This window comes from Rhodnius prolixus, unplaced genomic scaffold (assembly GCF_049639745.1).
Source record: "Rhodnius prolixus isolate KJV_2025 unplaced genomic scaffold, Rpr scaffold_9, whole genome shotgun sequence".
In the NCBI taxonomy this organism is placed as follows: Eukaryota; Metazoa; Arthropoda; class Insecta; order Hemiptera; family Reduviidae; genus Rhodnius; species Rhodnius prolixus.
In genome coordinates, this window is record NW_027411604.1 from 19,277,284 (window position 1) to 19,298,200 (window position 20,917).

The window sequence follows — 20,917 nt, forward strand, 5'->3', positions numbered from 1 at the left end:
TGGGTTCCAACCAAACGCTCCAATCTCCAAAGGATTCAATCGCTACAATCTAAAATACTTCGAACTATCGTAAACGCTCAATTTTATGTCTCCAACCTGAGACTATACACACTGATCATAACATTTCTTTTGTCACCCAAGTTACTAAAAACAGATATAGAAAACTCCACTTCAGCCTGCAATCTCATATAAATCCTCTAGCTCCAAGATCTTTCTTCTAGAACTCTTCCTGACAACCCGGACAAGACGTCTTAAAAGACAGTGGCCTCGTGATCTCCTCTTAAGTGAAGAGAATGACTAACAGTCTAATGTTTTAGAGTGTTACTGCTGGGTAACTTCTCCACTCGTTTGCTTCATTTGTTACTCTGTTACCATTGTTACTTATAGCGCTGACGCGCTGATTGTAGCACAATAAACGCAAAAAAAAAAATGTATTGCTCAGAAGCAAAGGGAAAATTCGACCTCTGTGAGAAGAGAGAGTTTTTTGGATTCATTCTTAACATCCAAAAACATCTTCAGGGTTATATTATTTCAAATCTCTTTATTTAATTTACAATTGGACACAAGTAAAATGATTATGTAAATTTATAAACAAAATTACTTGACAGAATTGAATGAGGGCCATCCAACGATTCATTTTCAGACTGTTGTTCTCAATTTAGTAATTGTGTCATTAGTATCCACGTTTTTACATCTTCACAACATTCATTTTCATTTAATATTCAAGGAGATCAAGAATAAATGTTTATGACTACAAATTATTCTGCATCCAAGAACCTACTCTTTGGATACTGCCCGTCAGTCTTACTTTTTGTACCAAAGCAGAGAACTCTCAAGATTTCCGTATCAATGAACATCCTTGCTCTCTATTTAAGTTTGGGGACACTTATTTTTACTATGAAGAGAACTGTTAAAAGTTTTGGTTCTAGCGTAGAATGATGGTTGAATCATAGTATTCACAATGTGAAAGACACTAAGTTTAGAACACAATAGACTTGCTGAACAATAATTCAGTGATATTAAACTTGATCGTAAGAAGCATCTAGAGCAGTTAAGTATGAAAGTAGTAGCCTTCAGTATAATAATTCAGCTGATATTCAGAAGCGACTATGACTTAATAAGAAAAGGTAACTATGTGCGACATTATTCGCTATAACAGTTGAAAGTAACCTACCCGATAGTACAATTGTATGAGGGTTGATGTAAGAGGTGATTTAAATGATTCACAACATTCAATTCACTTACCAGCAAGATGGTATAAGACGGAAAACTTAAAAAAAAAGTTAATTTTAGAATGAAATATTGTTTAAATGAAGTCTGAGTTGCTGCTAACTCATCTATTTCACCGAATAGGATATATTAGTCAAATCTGTTAGTTCATCAGATGTAATAAATCTTCAATAATTGAAACAGTTTTCTATCTATTAAAACTGGATCTGGGCTGTTTCCTGCTGTTTCATGCTGCGAGTAATGAAAAGTAAGGATTTTTATAGTTTTTTTTTTAACAAAAAGAGAGAAAAATGAAGTCAACTTTTTATCACAAAAATAAGTTGCCTTATTCGCTTTTGCATCTTATTCTCAAAACTGCAATTTATTTTTGACTCTCATGGACTCCTTTCGCTTGTAAACTGCACGGAAACAGCATCTTTTATGCAGAATTTTGTCATAATTTCTATTTTACTAACACTCCAAAGTATCTTTCGTATTTGATCTGCAAGGAGTACGAAGTAAATATGATAATCACGTTTCAAACAATGTTGTTCTCAATAGTCGGGCAGTCTTAAAGCTTTTTATGTATATTTGTAAATAAAAAGCTTGAATGTAATCATTTAAGAAACTAAATTCTCAATTAAACAATGCAAACCTTTATGTTTAGAAAAATTTTCTATGACAGATTATAAACGCCAAATTTTCAATAATAACTTATAAAAATCTTATTTTATGAATAAAATTTGTTTTTAAGATATTTTGCAACAAGGGTTGAGTCAATTTACAAGATAATAACAGTAATTACAAAAAGACGAAATAATATAATAATAATAAATAATTATAAAATAAACTTACTCTGTTTGATATAATACAGAAAATAGATAAATAGTAGTAATAGAATAAAAATCTTATTTTAACAAAACAGAAAATGAATCAAACCATCTTTACAAAGCAAAATTTCCAATTGACAACGCTAGGTTTTACTTGAAGTTGAAAGAATTTTCAACGTTTTGAAAGAGGAAATAAAAAAGTTATTTCTCTACACCAGCGGTTCCCAATCTTTTTTCATTAGTGTACCCCTTTACCTGATTGTTTCCTTAGTGTGTACCCCTAACATATATTTATATATAAATAACAAAAATAAATAATCGTATTCTTGATTTTACGTATTGTAACTTTAAATTAACAGCAAAACAATCTGAATATAATGTGTCTTGTAAAGAACATATACATATGATATGTTCCTATTAAAAAAATCATCTATGAATAGGTAAACATTTCCAACCAATAACTATTGCAGGGGTCGTAAATTGAAACAGCAAAGCGTTAATAAAGGAGAAGTAAATTATATGCGGGCCATGTGTAATATTAGTCAAAACTGAAGCAGCATTTTTTCGAATTTTTACATTTTCGAGAAATCATTTAATAATTTTTGATATACAAATATATTTACTTTTTTAAAAAAATACTGCAGTATCGAATGAGTAACTTAATTCTTGTCAATTTATATGCTATTCAGTTTTATTATAATAATTTTGTAATTAAGTTGTAGGAATCATTTATTATATAATTTTTTTCTCATTAATAATATACGAGGGTCGTTTGAAAAGTCCGTGCAAAAATAAAAACTACTTAATTTTTTGGGGTAAACCTTTTTTATTTTTCAACATAATCTCCTTTTAGGCTCATACACTTCGTCCAACGCTGCTCTAGTTTGTTGATCCCTTCCGAATAATAGGATTTGTCCAAGTCTGAAAAATAGCCATTCGTTTCTCCAATCACCTCCTCGTTTGAATAAAATCTTTTTCCCGCCACCCATTTCTTCATATTGGGGAACAAATAGTAGTCCGAGGGAGCCAAGTCTGGAGAATAGGGGGGATGTGATACGAGTTGGAACCCTATTTCCATTAATTTTGCGACCACAACTGCTGAGGTGTGAGCTGGTGCGTTGTCGTGATGGAAAATGACTTTTTTGTGGGCCAATCGTGGGCGTTTTTCTTGCAGCTCGGTTTTCAAACGGTCCAATAACGATGAATAATATGCACCTGTAATAGTTTTACCCTTTTCCAGATAGTCGATGAGGATTATTCCTTGCGAATCCCAAAAGACAGTCGCCATAATATTTCCGGCCGAAGGAACGGTCTTCGCCTTTTTTGGCGCAGATTCCCCCTTGGTAACCCATTGTTTAGATTGTTCTTTGGTCTCAGGAGTGTAGTGATGTATCCATGTTTCATCCACAGTGACGAAACGACGCTTAAAGTCCTGCGGATTCTTCTGGAACAGCTGCAAACCGTCCTTGCAACACTTCACACGATTTCGTTTTTGGTCAAGCGTGAGCAATCGCGGCACCCATCTTGCGGATAGCTTTGTCATGTCCAAATGTTGATGCAAAATATTATGTATCCGTTCATTCGAGATGCCCACAGCACTAGCAATCTCACGCACCTTCACTCTTCTGCCATCCATCACCATATCATGGATTTTATCAATGATTTCTGGAGTAGTAACCTCAACAGGACGTCCAGAACGTTCAGCGTCACTTGTGCCCATATGGCCACTCCGAAAATTTTGAAACCACTTATAAACTGTTCTAATCGAAGGTGCAGAGTCACCATAATGTTTATCAAGCTTCTCTTTAGTCTCCTGAGGCGTTTTGCCTTTCATAAAGTAGTGTTTAATCAGCACACGAAATTCTTTTTCGTCCATTTTTTGAAAATCACTCGACTTCCTCGATTCAAACGAATGCCAAACACAAAGAAATAGACCGATCTGGCTGAAACTTGGTGTGTGTTCTTCCAAGAGATGAGTGATTCTGTGGTGGTATCTCTCTGACTTTGCACGGACTTTTCAAACGACCCTCGTATCTGTATAATTTTTATATCTTCCGCCATAATAACTTTTTTTTGCGTACCCCTAGGGGTAAGCGTACCCCAGGTTGGGAACCGCTGCTCTACACAACCGAACATATTTAATACAAAACTTGTCTTTTCGTGACAGAGGCTTCTATATATTTACCAAATAATCATCTGATCTTCGTTTCAGCCTTTCTTTAATTGTCATAAATTGCAATAAAGCTTTGCGATAATTAGTGTATTTATATTTAATTCGTTGTACATTTAATTGGTATATATTTTCCATATGATAGTTAAATACAATCAACTGATCCAGCCTAAACATTTGCCATTTAATTTTCAAATCAGCTGAAGTGGCTGGCATTGTGCAGTATGTGTACAGCCAATCAGGGCATTTACCAATGAATCTATGCAATCTGGTTTCATTCATTCTCCAATAAAAAATCTGAAAACCTGTAATAAAAAAACAAAATCATGTTAACACAAAACGGGAACATAAAAAACTTTTATAAAACAATTATCTTTAGTATGTTACATGAATCGATTCAGAGTAGTAAAGTCACCTCTTAACTTTGCAATATTGGCTTTACAAAAAAAATGATCCAGTATATATTCGTAATCAAATATTGTTTTGGTAATTTTTCCGAATTCGTAGTTTGATGATTAAACATTGGACGACCATTTTTGGCTTACTAGTAATGGAAATGTGTAAACAAATATTTTGTACAAACTTCGGAAATCCCCCGATTTCGTTTAATAAGATAAGACTTAAATTTTGCCAATGAGAAGTTTGTCAAATATTCGATTGCATGCCCTAGCTCAAAATTCTGGATGTTCCACTTAAACTTCGAGCAATTTTAGCTTTAATTAAAATACGATGAAATACATATATGTATAAATACAGCAACTCTTCAGTAAGCGTAATGAATATTAATCAATGCCAGTTTACGTAGCATTTACAACATAAATTTGTTTTCCCATTACTCTTCAGACCAACGGGAAATGATCAACCAATTCTCATAATCCTTAAAGCCATTACCAACTTTTATTTTTAATAATTTTAATTTAGATTATAGTTGAAACAACTTCTAATAAGCAACAGTTTTAAGTAATTAATCTCAGCTAGTTAAGCTGTTAACTCTTGTAACTAGTTAACACTAAGATCTTAAAGGAACTCCCTTGCTTTACCTTGCCAACAACACTTATATGTGAGTCTGCTGTTATGTAGAGGATTAACGAGTGATGACAAAGTTAATTAGTCCAACTAATCCAGCTGTTTAACGAGATAAAAGCAGCTTATCACCAAAAATCTGCAACAAAAAAGAGAGGTAGTCTCAAATAACTTCCAATAATTGCATTTTTCAATCCCACTGGGCAACTACTTCTGTAAATATTCAATTTTTACATTCGTTTATGTACATTAACGTAAAATAGGGTTTATAATAGTAAGATATCTTGCCTCTGAAATTGAGATTTGTAAATAATCTTATCTTTTTAGCTAAAGAAAATGGGATACGAGGTGTGGCTGTTAAATAAGAGACTATTGCTGTAAAACATTTTATATTAAATTTAAACATATTTAGTTATTAGACAGATAAAAGTCATATGGGGCCAGGTCAGGCGAATAAGGTGGATGGCCTAAAACTGGAATGTTGTACTTGGCTAGAAACGTCTTGACAGACAATGCAGTGTGAGCCGGCGGGTTGTGTCTTGATGGAGAACCCATGAGTTGTTCTTCCACAAATCGGGTTGTTTTTTCCTTACACTTTCACGGAGTTGAGCAAGCACCGCACGGTAGTAATGTTGATTAATTATAATCGATATTTTCATCTGTTTTGGACGTGGAAGGGCGACCTGGGCGGTCATCATCTCCGACGTCTTCTCGGCCATCTTGGAAACGCTTGAACCATTCAAAAACTTGCGCACGTGTTTAACATTCATCGCCATTAACTTCTTTTACTAAAAGATCAGTTTCAGTAGCGGTTTTACCAAGTTTCATGCGAAATTTCACGACAATTCGTTGCTCTATTACATGTGTAGTATCATGTTTTCGGTAAAACAAAACTAACACCTCTTACACAAACGACGGTTCCGGTCAGACAGATTTCTCTACAAACACGTGAGACGGTGCAAGCGAAAGAGAAGGCTTTACGCTGCACAACTGTCGGCCGTTAGGATTTGGCGCATGCATAGTTCTTCTGTAGCAGCATCAGTCTCGTTATTGAATAGCCACACCTCTGTATTCTAAGGAAAAATATGATTCATCACTAATTACGCCGATGAGGAGGAACTTCATTTGAAGTATTAATTGTAATATTAAGAATTAAATGCTAATATAGATGTGGACATCCAGTTAGTAGAATATTGAATGCATTAGATACAACTATTCATTACTTTTATTTATGTGTTTTCCTTTTCCTTTATAGACATATTATTAAAGTGCACATTGGAAATGTTTTTATCTGCTGTAGTTATTTTTTACAGGTGCTACAGATCTTTTGCATTTTGTTTAACTCAAGACTGCCTTTTAGTGATGAAAAGCTGTTCTAGCCGAATCCCTAGGTCCTAAGTAAGTCTATTTCTAATTTAGATAATTTATTACTACAATAAAATTATTGTAATTAACATAATTGAAAAATTAATGACTTGATAACTTTTTTTTTTTAAATTAATAGTAAAACAGAACTAAAGAACTATACTGGTAATACAGAGGATAAAAATAACCTAACTTGGAGATTACTTTTAGTATGTGACTAACATTTATGAATGGATCTAACTGTTACTTATCTTTAAACTCCGCTATTTTATCAAACCCGTCACTCAGTTTTTACAACTCCCTAAAAATAATAAAATTAATTAATAAAGTTAAGTTCGAAATAAAGAACTGTACACAGTCGAGCCTCCCATAAAGGAGGCACCTCTATTTACGGACAGTTTTTGGATTTCCCCGTTTTACCCTTATATACTTTCTATATAAAAGAACCTCCGTCTAACGGACACTCTACATAGCGACCGCAGACATTGATTTTGGGGAACGGATTAAATATTTCACCTCCCACTAACGACCACTTTATTCTTAAAAGTTCGTTTGACGCGGTGATAAAAATAATTATTCCCTCTCAAGTTTTTGTTTTTTTCTGGTTTTTCCTAAAGTTTCCTATATAAGCTCCATACATCTAGTACCATTTTAATCATTTTCCAATATTACTTTGGACGAACAACATTATTTTTACCGATATGCCTCTCAAACGATAGTGGTTAACTCTAGAAGAGAAAATAAATGTGTTACAAGATTTTGCAAAAACCAAATCGAGCCATCGTCAACTTGCCCAAAAGGTTTGTTCTATTTTTCAAACCCAACACTGTGTGTAAATGCTTTTTTACAGCAGGAGATTTTCGTCTGACTTTGAAGAGCATTCATCAGGTGATGATTCTGCTGAACAAGAACTGCTGGATCTTGCTGAACGCATTCACATGTGATATGTGTGTTCAGGAATATTTATCAAATCGAGGATCAAATTCCATTCTGCAATTCCTCGACAGATGTACAGGATTATATAGCTAAAAAAATTAGCCGACGTAGAAGAAACCATTTCAGATGACGAAACAGAAAGTGAACGTTCAGGAAATGATGATACATACGAAAACATCCCAAAAAATGATAATCAAGCTCTTGAAATGTTCAGTTCGCTAAAAAAATTTATTAAAAAAAGAAAATCAGACAACCATTTTCCAAGCAATGAGTGAAGTGCTATATGAACTTGAATTACAATATGCGTTGAAAAAACAAAATTAGTGATTATTGTTACAATGTTGAGGAGTGATACAGTAAAAGTGCGTCTGTCCATTAAGTTTAGCAAAAACTTATCGTTCATAAAGTAATAAAAAAAGTTAAATGTGGATAAACAATGCAATGTAAATTTATATTGCTATTTGTATTTATGATTTTTTTGATGATAATTATCAGAGAAATTTATGAGAATTTTACCATAAATTATTATTGTTATAAATAAATGTGATGATTATTATAAAAATTATTAAATAAGTCAATAATATGTAGTTTTTTGTTAAATTTTTTGGATAATTAAGAAAAATTTGATGCATATCATATAGCTAAATAATTATGCAATTATGTACGTTTTTAAATCTATTAATAATAAACAATTTTTAAATAGATGTTTGGGAAAAAAAACCCATATTTTTTCATTACGAAATTTGCCTACACTCCTTCTAACGGCCACCTCCAAATAGCGGCCACTTTGCTTTCCTCCGCCAATGTCCGTTATTGAGAGGATCGACTGTATTATGTAATAGCAGTAAATAATAAAATAGTCGAGCAATGAGTTATTACCCGTTTTCCTGCCACTTACGAACAATTTAGGAAACTTACTTTCTATGAACTTAAAATTGTATGTTTTAAGCATTCATTATAATAATAATTCTTTAATCTAGAAACTGGATTTTAGTTTGGAGCTACAGAATAGATTAGATTCAATGGCCAGGCAACTACATTTAGCTAGTTGGAAAACTAGGAATTAAGTAAATGGCTTAGGTTTTCTGATTCCTTTTGATCCAGGCAGACAGCAGTCTCCTTCTGGCTTGGGCACTCAGGCAATAGATAACAATACTCATCAGTTTGCCCATCCACGCAGTCTTAGTGTACCCTTGATTGAATTAACTATGTAGGAAGAGGGTCTTGCGAAAATTAAGGCTTTGGAATTGATTACAATTCTTATGTATTCACAACAGCACAAATGTACTGCAACTAACTTTATCTAAAAGAATGTTGCCGTTTTTTTCTAGACTTAGATTAGCACCGTACACCTTTGCTCTCAATATCGGAGTGGTTAGAAAATCTCACCAAGTCGCAAGCTAAAACAAATTACTTAATTATTAATGAATTTCAAATAGAACCTCCTCAGAAAAACTCTGGATGCATAACTTCACGCAGATATCTCTTTTTTTTCACAAAAATGTCCGGTTATTAAGAGATCCTTCGAAGAAAAAGAAATTGATACATATTTTTTTTTGTCCAGCATCGCTTACAATATTGTACCTAGAATACTGGACATTGGATCCACTGCCTTAAAATACTGCACCTTCTTTATCTATTTGTTATTCAGCGCAAAGACTCCACAATGTTACAGCTATAAATATAAACAAGTCAGATCCAATATTGCGAATTATTCAAAAAGGAAACCGAATGAACTTATATGTGGAAATAAAATTTTAAAAACGGGTACAGAAAACAAATATCTCTTAAATAATGCGGTTACCTAGAGTGGGTTGAAAGTTTTCTACTAAACTTCAGTCAATAAACTTACCAAGTTATTTTTAGTTTTTTTACGTAGGTGAACCTCATCCTGTATAATCAGGTTTTCTAAAAAGTTATATTTTTGAATAATGGTTCAATGTATTGTCGGCAATGGGAATATTTCATAGTTTAGCTGTAAATTAGGAGTAATCGTCATTCATTCAGCACTGCTCATCACAATAATGTCTAGAATGGATTGATGCACCACTTGGGATGGAATCCATAATTAGTAGAAACGATTTCAGATTTCTAAAATCCACTAAATACTTATTATACAGAGTGATCCATTTAAAACGCACCAATCGCTAATAACATTTTAGAAAAGCGGAATTTCGAAAAACCCATGAAGTAAACTATATATTTTTTTTTTGGTCTAGTTTTCAAATTTTTCTCCCCCGATGCTGTATCTTCATTTTTAGCTGAGTTACGGCCAAAAACCCGATTGGGGTTCCATAAGGACCACTGGTTTTGACAATGATTATGATATGAAAACTATATAAAAAACTGTGAAAAATGACGTTGACCCCGTTTCGATATCCCTTATATTTGTCGAGATATTTAAGATCAAAGTTACAATTTTATCTATTCGTGAACGGTTTTCAATATTAATTTTCCACCAGAAATACACGTTTTGGGAGGTCCTCTGACTGCAAAAACTGTTATTGGTGACGCAAAGAACAAAAATAATAATAATTGAAGATTTTAAAGAATGTAGAGTAATGTAATGGTTGTGGGTGAATCAGGATAAATTTGTTTTATCATCAAATAAAAGCAATCATCACATCATTTTAATGTACCCAGTATGCAAGACTTCTTGACCTAACATTACGGTAAGAATATGTTGCCAGGGTGTTGGTCTAGTGGTCAATAGCGTGGCTTTGTAAGTGGGAAAACCTCAGATCGAATCCCGCTTATGACTACATTTTATTAAAAAGGTATTATTTTTTAAGTAATAAGAATGACTGCATACGCGGCATTCGAACTGGGGATCTCCCACTTACAAAGCCACGCTCTTGACTACTAGACCAACACCTGCCCATCCCTGGCAAGAGATTCTTACCGCAATGTTAGGTTATTTGTGGAAAAAAATAATTGGCTTGGTCATTATTAAATTTTAAAATTCTTAAATTGATATAAAATAAGAAATTACCGCTAGAATGAAATAATGTCTCGAAACATTTTCTTCAAGTTTACTGCAAATACGTGTTTGTATCAACAAGATAGTTATGGTATATTTTTATCACAAACACACTGAAGTTTATATATTACAGCTCAATATTTCTATAGTCATCCCATGTTAAGTGTCAGAACAAAGCACAGATAGATTGGCTCTCTAAGAGAAGAACCATTTATATAACCTCCTTCAACTGATTTTTTTTTTTTTTTTTTTTATAAAAAGTTAACAAATGTAAAGTTATAGACCTACACAAACTTCGCTCAACAATTTCAGGGATACTCCTTTGTTTCCTTACACTAAATTTCGATGGTTGTCCCGAACGAGGTTTGTTTAATTTATTCGCTATTTGTCGATAGCTAAATCCTTTGAAATGTAATTTAATGATTGTATTTTTGAAAATTACAGAATATTCACAGGTTTTTACCCATATTGTTATGGCAAAGAGAAAGAAAAGAATGATTTTTATTGTTTTCATTGGATTGTTGTTAATCCTCATGGTAAAAATATTAAAATGAAAAAGATCAATGTGTTTTGAATGAAGCTAAGAGTAAATATTAAAAACTGTGCCAATACTTTTTTGACCTGATTTAACATATTTTTTGTTTACTTTGAATCAGCTTTTAAATTTACATCTCTAATTGCTACCACAATACTGCATTCAGACGCTAGTTTCATAAAATTTGTATATTTAAATATCCTTCAGTATGCGTTATTGATAAAAAAAAAATTAAAAAAAAAAAAACTGTGACTGTGTCATGGACACGGCCGCGTGTTGTACGTGAATACGTTTACGTAACGGGCTATATTTTTTATATAAAATATTTTTATTTATGTATTTAGGATGAAATCAAGGAAACAAATAATTACTGTGTTACAATATAACTTTATTAATTATAGGTCTGTGATACGAAAAGTACGACACAAATGGCATACAAGATACATCGAGATTTCTGGAAAACGTTAAATCAATATAGGTATTACCTAACGTTGTTGGAGAAGTTTCAATATAAGACAAATTGAACTCGCTGAGCATGAAGTCGGGAAATGAGCGGTTTTTTTGAGACATCAAAATTAAAGTCTCCAACTATCATAATTGGTATAGTAAGATCTGGCTCTTAATCGGGTATAATTTTAGCGATGTTTTTGGAATATTTTAACAACGATCGTAACATAAAGAGTTTAATTTCTGCTAATGCTGTGCCCGGATTGATATACACACACCTGAGTACGAATTTGAAGATGCCATTGGCCTTTTTCGTTTACCAGACAGACATCACCAGCTTTTGCGTCTTTCATTTCCAAATAAATTTCCGAAATGTCAATGTTAACTCTATTACAATCAGTGAAGCTATTGATGTTGCGGTATATGGCGACTCCACCGGCTTTGCGACTTTTACCATTCGATTGTTCTTGAGAAGTCCTTTCCAACCGTATACGATCTCTGTATTTGGTTTTAAATATTTTAAATATTTTTTTATTCTAACGCCTTATTATATTAACTGTCACTATTTCACACTAATGTTTTATATAAAATCGATAGATTGTGACGACAGCTGACGATTTAAACTTAAACGAACGTCGTGGCTTCTCCTAGTCAAAAGTAATACTAATTGCAAATCTCGATACGTAGCAAAATTATCTCAAAATGGCAGCGCTTCCCCCTCCACCGCGCGCAATGCATCACAGTCCTCGCTTATCGTAATGAATTCTTTGATCCTTTAGCTATACAGTGGTCTAATTTAATTTTGGATGTAGACGATAGATTCGAAACTATAATGCCAAACTGTATCCCCCGATTTTGTTATCATTAGGCCACCATAAGATTCAAATTTAAAGGCGTATTCACGTCAAAAAAAAATGGTAGTGTGCCAATACGTTTTTGAACCACTGTACATATTTGGGGTTTACAAACTTTGCCGAATATTCTTAGAGCTGTTTCTGGGAAACTCAAAAGAAAAAGATCCAATACAGTGGCACTAAGAATATCGAATTGGTTGAAAGGCTTGTTGACGTTTTCTTTAGTAACTCCTGAACGAAAGCAGTTTTTATGTTTTTGTTTTGCAATTTCCTGTTTTTAGAGTTATGCTAATTCCCCACGTAGGTTACGTACGGATCGACTGGTAAAAATCAATTTCCTTACCTTTAAAACCTCAAAACTCGTACGTAGTTCCAGCGAAATATCCAAAACAAAACATAAGTATCAGTGAAATTGTAGCACTCATCTTTAGGAAAGATAAAGTAACATGAAAATTACCAAGCCTCAAGATAAAAAATTATATAAACTTTTTTTGAAATTCTCAATATGTAATGAGTAAAAACAAAAAAATAAAGTGGTAAGCCCAGAATCTAGAGTGTGAATACATTCATTTATTATACAAAAACAAAATCACAGAAAGTGAATAGAATTGATAGCAAGAGGGGCAGAATTATTCTAGGGGAAGATGCTCTAGAAATGAGCAGAGAACGAGTGGTGGGAATGCAAGTCAGGCGTGGAGTTTGTAGAGTGGTTTTGGACGATACGCGAAGGGAGGAGCTTAAACAAGAGATTCCCATTACAATTTTGCCATTTTAATGTGGTCGGAGGTCGTATCGGCGAAGAGAGAGAGGATCCTGGCCCACTCTTGACCTACACCATCTGCATACAGATCCTTCTTCCATTCTATTCACTACAGTTGTACAGAGCTGGAGGCAATCTCTACTGCCCTGTTTATTTTACAAATATCTCAAGTTTTTCTTTCTTAATTTCACTAATTAAAGACACTTAAACCGACTATTGATGAGTATCTTAAATTTGAGTAAATTAAGTTTGTAAATATGGATTCAAGCATCTATCAGGGCGATATTTATTCTTCTTTTGACAGATTTTCTAATTTTGCTTCACTCACTACCTTCAGCTGTTTTAATTTCAGAAAATTTGCTACCAGCAGTTGCTATATCATTTTTGTTTTTTTTTTAATTTCTGTTCAGAAAATCAACAATTTAACTAGCACTAATTTAAAAAATACTTAAATTATTTAATACTGAACCTCTATTACTAACTGTCATGTCCTCTAATTCAGGGCAGATACGAGACTGTTTGACTGAACGTCCCCACTAATGAGTATTTGTATAAATTGTCCGGGTACCAGGGCATTCAGGACAAAATCATAATAAAACGGCAGCCAGCAAGATCCGAAGATTTCTACGCTACCTTCGAAGGAAGTAAAAAGGATGTTTTATAGGAGTCTGTAGATGAACTATAGGAAGCAACAACAGGATCCCCTGGGTCATGGCAGAATTCGCCACACTAGCCAACCATTGCGGAATCTAATTCAATAGTAAAGTTAAATCTTTAACAAAGTTCAATCTTTGTTTTTGACATATTTTGGGGAATCAAATCTCTAATAAACCCTTCTGGGTATGCCTAATATACAGGGTGTTCATTTTAAGACGGCTCAAATGCCTTTCATGCTTAAACGGTTGATCTGAGCAAAAAATGGTAGAGGTAAAATTTGTTGCCCGTCACCTCTAGTTTCAGAATATGTGACTTGATTTTGGATTCCTGTCCGCATACGCGGCTGACGTGCGGCTAAAAGTGAGGGTTCGCAGTTGACCCCCACTTTCATATAAACCGTTTTAAAGTGTATAAAAAAGTTATGAAAGAAACCGGAAATCGCAATTCGATATCTTCAAAATTAAAGGTGCTAGGCCATTTCAAAATCTGATGTTTTTAATCATATTTCAATTTTTTAACTTGTTATCAAAGAGAAAGAAGAGCACGCGATAAGTCATTTTTATGTATTTTTTCGTCCCCTTTCTTCTGAAAATATTGCCAAGGCAGTAAAACTAGTATTTTTCATAATATCGGGAAATAAGTAGTTTTCCAAGTGAATTTTCTAAGAAAAATCAAATGTTAAGAGCTTTAGATGTTCACGAGCATACATAAAATAATTTTACATCTGTTACAAACAAGAAGGTTTAATAATTATTTGGTAATTTTGGGAGAGTTGCGTTTAATTACCAAAAAAAATTGGAAACCTACTGCCACATATTTAAGTGATCAATATCTTTCACTTAAAGGATCAAACTTATTCTTTAATTTATCAAATAATGCATTTTCGCAGCATGTACTGTGCCTTCAAAGGTGCCTCCTCTGACTCGCAAGCCAGGTTAGCCAGGTGGTTATCAACTGCTCTCTGTATCTGAGGAGGCACCTTTGAAGGCACAGTACACGCTGCACAAGAACAGGTTAAATCAATGAGTGTTGAATTAATTTCAGTTTAATTGCAAACTTTGGGGTACGATCGTAGTTATTTGTGGCAATAAAATAGTGAAAATAGACACAAAGCATTTGTTTTTAGATAATATAAGTAACCGGAATTACGTGCTTAAATAATCGAAAACTGATTGTAAGTCAGAAATAAGCCTTGTATGTTAGATTAAGAAATAACTGTTGAACTGAAGAAAACGTCCCACATTCCTGGTAGGCAGTCTACATAACAAAAGGAAACTTAATACATTACTAACACAATATGCACTGGATACTGCTATAGGATTTATCGAAGAGATAAGCTAATATTGTAGCACGAACCATCAACCTTCGTTGCCAGTAGTATTCCAGTTATGGTTATTGCGTAACACAAACTAATTATCTATCAACATAAATCACATCACTTAACCTCGTATTTAGCTTCAAATTCCTGTATGACACATTAGTCAATCTGTGTGAATGCTAGTCCAATATGATTTACGATAATTTTGTAACAAACTTAATAAGTTAATTGCTAATGAATTTGTCTATCTTCTAGATTTTTCTGTTAAATGTTCTGTTAACTTTACTTCCCATTTTAAACTGAAAACTATGATTGACAATCATCCTAATTAGAAAATTCGTTCGTCATAACAATTCTTTCTTACAGTATTTGAAAATAATTTTTTGCACACCTTAAGGTTCAAGTTTTAAGATACAGTCAGTTCTAACAGATTACTGCAGTAGAATCGCCATCTTTCTTCACTCACTTAAGTTGGGAAGAATAACTGTAAATAAAGATCTAGCGCTAGTAGGCAAGGAATTTAATCTGCAACTTACACGTTATTTGAAAAAATTGTCCAATATATTTCTATCAAAAAATTGAAAAAAGTTCTTAAGATATATTAGCTCAATTAAAATTTTAACGGTAGTTCCTCCACATTGATTTATCTCTTAATTGTGTTTTGCTATGTCTATTGTGATGAGGTTCACAAGTTGCACTCCTTTTTTTTTTTTATAGTTGTTGATGTCTAAATAAATCAAAGAATTCTAAAAATATAAAATTGTCCACTATTCAGAAGAGACAGAAGAAGATATAACTTCAAAAATCATTGAAACTTCTACCTCTTCTACATAATTAAACTAACCTCCATTCGTTACTTCAGATGCATATTTTTAGCTGAGGATCTTACTGCTGATATCTAGATAGCAACTAACCATAGAACATAATGGACTATTTCGAAAGTTTGATGTAAGAAAAGAAATGAATTCTTTTTTCTTTTTGACGCACCCCAATAATTATTTCGTCTGATCATTTTAAATACATCTAAGAAGTAAATTATTCCATTTGATTATTTATTTCAATTTATTTAAAAACCATTCTTTCAAATAACTATTAATTCTTTGAATTAATGCCCAACTCTGATTTACACATTACACTGATCACATACTGTACAGAAACTTTTTAAAATAATAGATATGATGCCTTTAATTAGACATTTCTAATATGTTTTTTCTGAAATTAAATAAATAAGAGCACACCATAAACTTTCAAGCAAAGGAAATTATGATTAATGAGGTTGCCTCCTATCCTAAAGATAATGAATATTATCGATCTTTAAGGAAATCCATATTTAAGATTATATGACTATAGAAAAGAATGTCTCGTACCAAATTTTGGGGTCTGGAGTAACGGAATGTGACTATAGTCAGACATATTTCACTATATTCATGACTGGAGCCAAGTTAATGTAAGAACAAATACGGGGTCCATAATCAACTTGAGTAAACTTAAGTTCCTTAAATGAAAACGCTGATCACCATATTAGAATACATAATAACTTTTATAATAGAAATAAATAAAACCGTTGACCATTATTCTTTCAATTATTGATTCATAAAATAAAATATTGTTATTTCTATATTTTCATATCAATTATTTCTAACGTAAACTATGATGGAAAATACAGGAAAACCATAGAGAATTTATTGTTTGTTAGTTAAGCATTTACCTACTGTGAACTGTTTATACGGTTTACCTAGCAATTTAACAGTCCAATTATCAAGCGTTTTAGCGAAGCACACACACACAGAGCACAAAGAGTGTGTGTGAGAGAACAGTAGCAAAGAGATGCACAAGTTTAGCTGTAAATAAGGCGAGAGAGTATGGGTGATAAAAGGGAGAAACAGCGCTAGAGGCGTACTATCTAGGACCGGTTATGTGCAGGACCAAGTACAAAGAGCTCAATTCTCTGACAATATTATTTACAATCTATAACAGACATACGTACATCAATGTTCACTGTACTAATTTGTGTTTTGGTAACTTGTTGAGGTTTTGTTTATTGTTATGGAAATGGAAGTAATAAGTTACCTGGAAGTCATTGCAACAGCAGTTTGTGCATCTTATTCAATAACAAAAGGAAATTCTAGCAATAATTTATCATGAAACTAGAGCATATTATCACTGAAACAGTCGATGTAAATCTAAATACCTTCCTACCTTGAACTAGGTAAAAATATTGATTGTAACTTTGGGAATAAGTTCATGAATCTGCCCCAATAAAGCCATAAATCATGTCATTCCCAAATTTGGGATTCAAATATTGCCCTCTCCCTCTGAAGGCCAATCAACACTAATCCGTGCTGCGAAATCTAAATTTGGAAGCTGCGAAGCAAATAGTTTATTTTCTGTAATTTAAACTAAACTCTATGATTCACATTACACACTAATGTGTTGTTAAAAAACTAACATTTCGGTAAGAACTTGGTTTGGTTTGGTATTTTATAATTGAAATAACTCCAAAGAGTTGCTGCCAGTAGCATTTCCACGCGTTCGCATTGTTGTAAAAAAAACGTCGAAGATTCCGAAAACCAGCGACAGTACTATGTCTAATTTTTATTTTAGACTCTATGTGACTGCTCTTGATGTTTGGACAGCCTTAATAGCAACAAAATTACTTAATCTTGCATTTTTGGTCATGAAGTGGACTTGTTTTTGGCCATTATCATGAACAGTACAGTTGAAACCTATAAAACGCAATTTATCTGTGATAAAATTTAGATTATCTATAGACTATTAGCTACTCACCATACGCTACATCATATTTGGTTTTTGAATCGTCCCTAAGGAAGCCTAACTGCTCTAAACGGTGACAAGAGTTTACTTAGGCCAACACAACTAAAGAACCTCCAATTGACTCAAGTGAATTACAGCAACTTAGCGAAAATCGAACATTGAAGTTTCATGTTAAAAGAATGAATCGAAGTTACATTCAATCAAACTAATTCATTTCTTTTTCGAATGTGTTAAATTCATTTTTAGAGTTCATGTATTCGATGTACTGTCAAACAAACTCAATTTCTTCTCTCGGAAAAACATCGAAAATTTTATTTTACGTAAATAAATAAATTTGCAGATTTTTGTTTCCAATCTAAATTAAGCAATACAGCAGAAAAAGTTTAGAATGCGACGAATAGAATATCCAAAAAGGGTCCTATTTCAAAAACAGTTCATTAACTCTTTGCTAGTGCATAATTAAATGCATAAATATTAATAAGCTTTAGTTACTTCTAAAAGTCCTTTAAACTATGGCATATGCCTGTCCAAAGTTTAGAAGATCAAGTACTTTTAACATGAATATGTTAATACAAATCTGTTCTCTTGCATTCTCAACCAACTACCAAAAACTTCATAGTGGGAGCTTTAAGACAATTACCAGCTAGCAAGTTAGAATTGTAATTTACATTCGCTTATATACAAAACAGAGCGATATTTCATTGCTTAACAAAATCTCTACACGAGAAACATAATGTCAATAATTGACAATGTTCCTAATTTCAATTCAATTTGAAGCAATATTAGAAAAAACTCGACTAAAAAATAGATTCAAATTTTTATCCTTATTTCTGTAAGATGTATTAAGAATCCATATTGGCTGTCTTAAAATTTTAAGTGCACTACTTTCAGAATTCCCTACAGTACTAATGGTAGAATAAAAAATAATCTATTTTTTATAAAATTTTGCAAAATATATTTCAGTTTCTATTTCACTGGCACCACGAATGCTCAGACTATATAATAATTTAATTAAGATGTTGATGTCTTTTTATCACCAAGATTTATCTTCAAAAAGACATTTTTATTAAAAATAAATAATAAAATTACTCCAGATTTTAAAGAAAATATGGGTTGATTCTATTTCCAATTTTAAAGTCTTCGAAATAACTTTAGTTTCTTTTAATGTTTTTGCATCATATATTTTGTTTTTTAATAATACAATTTTTTTACTTAATATCAAGTTTTTAGTTAAACCCTGTTTTTAACATTATATACTTTACAATTGATCACTACGATTTCCGCCACTGTAGCCGAGCGGTTAGAGACGAGACCTGTAAAGCTAATATGTATTGTGGTGCTGGGTTCGATTCCCGATCTTAGGCCTTGGATTTTATTTAATGGTTAATAAAAGAGATTTACAGCAAAGTAAGTTTGCTGCTAGTCGCCTCCATCCATGACTCCTAATTGGTAGTTGGACGTAAAACCCGCCTCAAAAAATAGGCAATATTACTTACTTTATAATTCATCTACAGTTTGATTTTGTTTTTTTTCATATTATTTATGTTGCAGCTTTACGGTTATTTGTTATCTAGCAAAAGAATAATTTAAAACTAATAATAAATGTGACAACTGCACTTAGATTTTAGATTTATTTCAGATTTTATTTTTTGTTCCTAGACTAAAAAAACAGCTATGGCGAAGGTGAAACTGCAGGCAGATTTCTAAATTCTGGAAATTATTTGGATGTAAATATGACTTCAGAAAGAGAAACGGAGAGCCAATTCATTTTCGACGATGATCAATGGAGAGCAGTAGCATAGAAGATGAAATTTGAGGAACGGCTCCAGACCAAAATATGAAGTTCAGGTTTTTATAGTGGACGTAAGGCGAGCTGAAAATGGTTCTAGAAATTAATCTCGTTGAAGATTTGGTTTCTAAACATAATATTTCGATATCGTCAGATACACTAGTGGATTAAATTCAACCTCACTCGTAGAAAACAAGATGATCTCAAGAGATCGGCCTTTAGCAAGAAAAGTAGGGACAATCAGAGGTAAGTATTCTAATATTTCAGTCACCATAATGAAACTGTTGGAGAATTGGTAAAACTAGTACGAATATTCTCCCTTGAGTTGTAAATCAACCGAGACGATGAAACCCTAATGAGAAGAATGTGGTGAGTTGGATACTTAGTTTTCATTGGTTACAACTCCTGAGACTAATAAAACTACAAGAGAAGATAATCAGCAGTGGTTTAGTAAAGAGTTTAGATTTATTGAACATTCAATTTTCTAACAGTAGCCAGTAGTTCTGGCAGGCAGCTATGCGCGTATAGTAATTACGTGTAAATAAATAATTAAATATTGGTTTCTGTAAAAGATTAGATTACCTATTTTTAATTAAGCAACAACTTACCTCATAAAACTCCAGAAAATATCACTATTCATGATGTCCCAGTATACAGAAAAATAACGATATTTTTTGAAGCTAAGAAACCAATCAAAACATTGTAAGTTAAGGTTATGTGAGGAACTGTGGCTTTCCACAATAAGTTATTAACCTCGCTTAGATATAAAAAAAAAAAGTGCTTCACTTAACGTTGAACTAACCTTAAATAAACCTTTAACAAAGGCTCGTCTAAAACTATCAAACAAGAAACATAAGAAATAGATTTTACATTTGTCTTCGCCTACCATTAACGTGCATATTTCTTTGTCTGGGCTCTACTTGAAGAAATTGTTCCTTCTAGGAGGTCAGGCTGATTGTCGATAGCAGAATAATCATCCGTTTACAGTTCAGCCTGCCTTTAAGTCTCTAAAATGCCTATTACTTTTTTCTGCATTGGCTGCCGAGCCCATTAGCCATCCACGGTGAATTATATGAAAGACATTAACGGTTAAAGCACCTGTAATGCTGTACAATTCCTTATTTGCCGCTCTCTCTTCACTATCTCAATCTGTTTGCTTTTGTATCTTTTGAGCAGATAAACTTTAAATAACTTAAAAGACATCTACTTCAGTCGTAGCCTGCGCTGTACTATATTAGCTTTTACCTAGTCACTCAGGCTTCTAAGATT

The 20,917-nt window shown here is 32.8% G+C and overlaps 1 long non-coding RNA gene across 1 annotated transcript; it reads right to left on the reverse strand.

The window, feature by feature from the left end:
- Nucleotides 1-3,803: 3,803 nt before the first annotated feature.
- Nucleotides 3,804-20,677, reverse strand: LOC141454557 (uncharacterized). The gene is made up of 3 exons (XR_012458788.1): nt 20,257-20,677; nt 5,250-5,371; nt 3,804-4,514 (listed from the first exon to the last, which is right to left on the reverse strand). It is a non-coding gene; the product is annotated as an uncharacterized lncRNA (long non-coding RNA).
- Nucleotides 20,678-20,917: the final 240 nt, after the last annotated feature.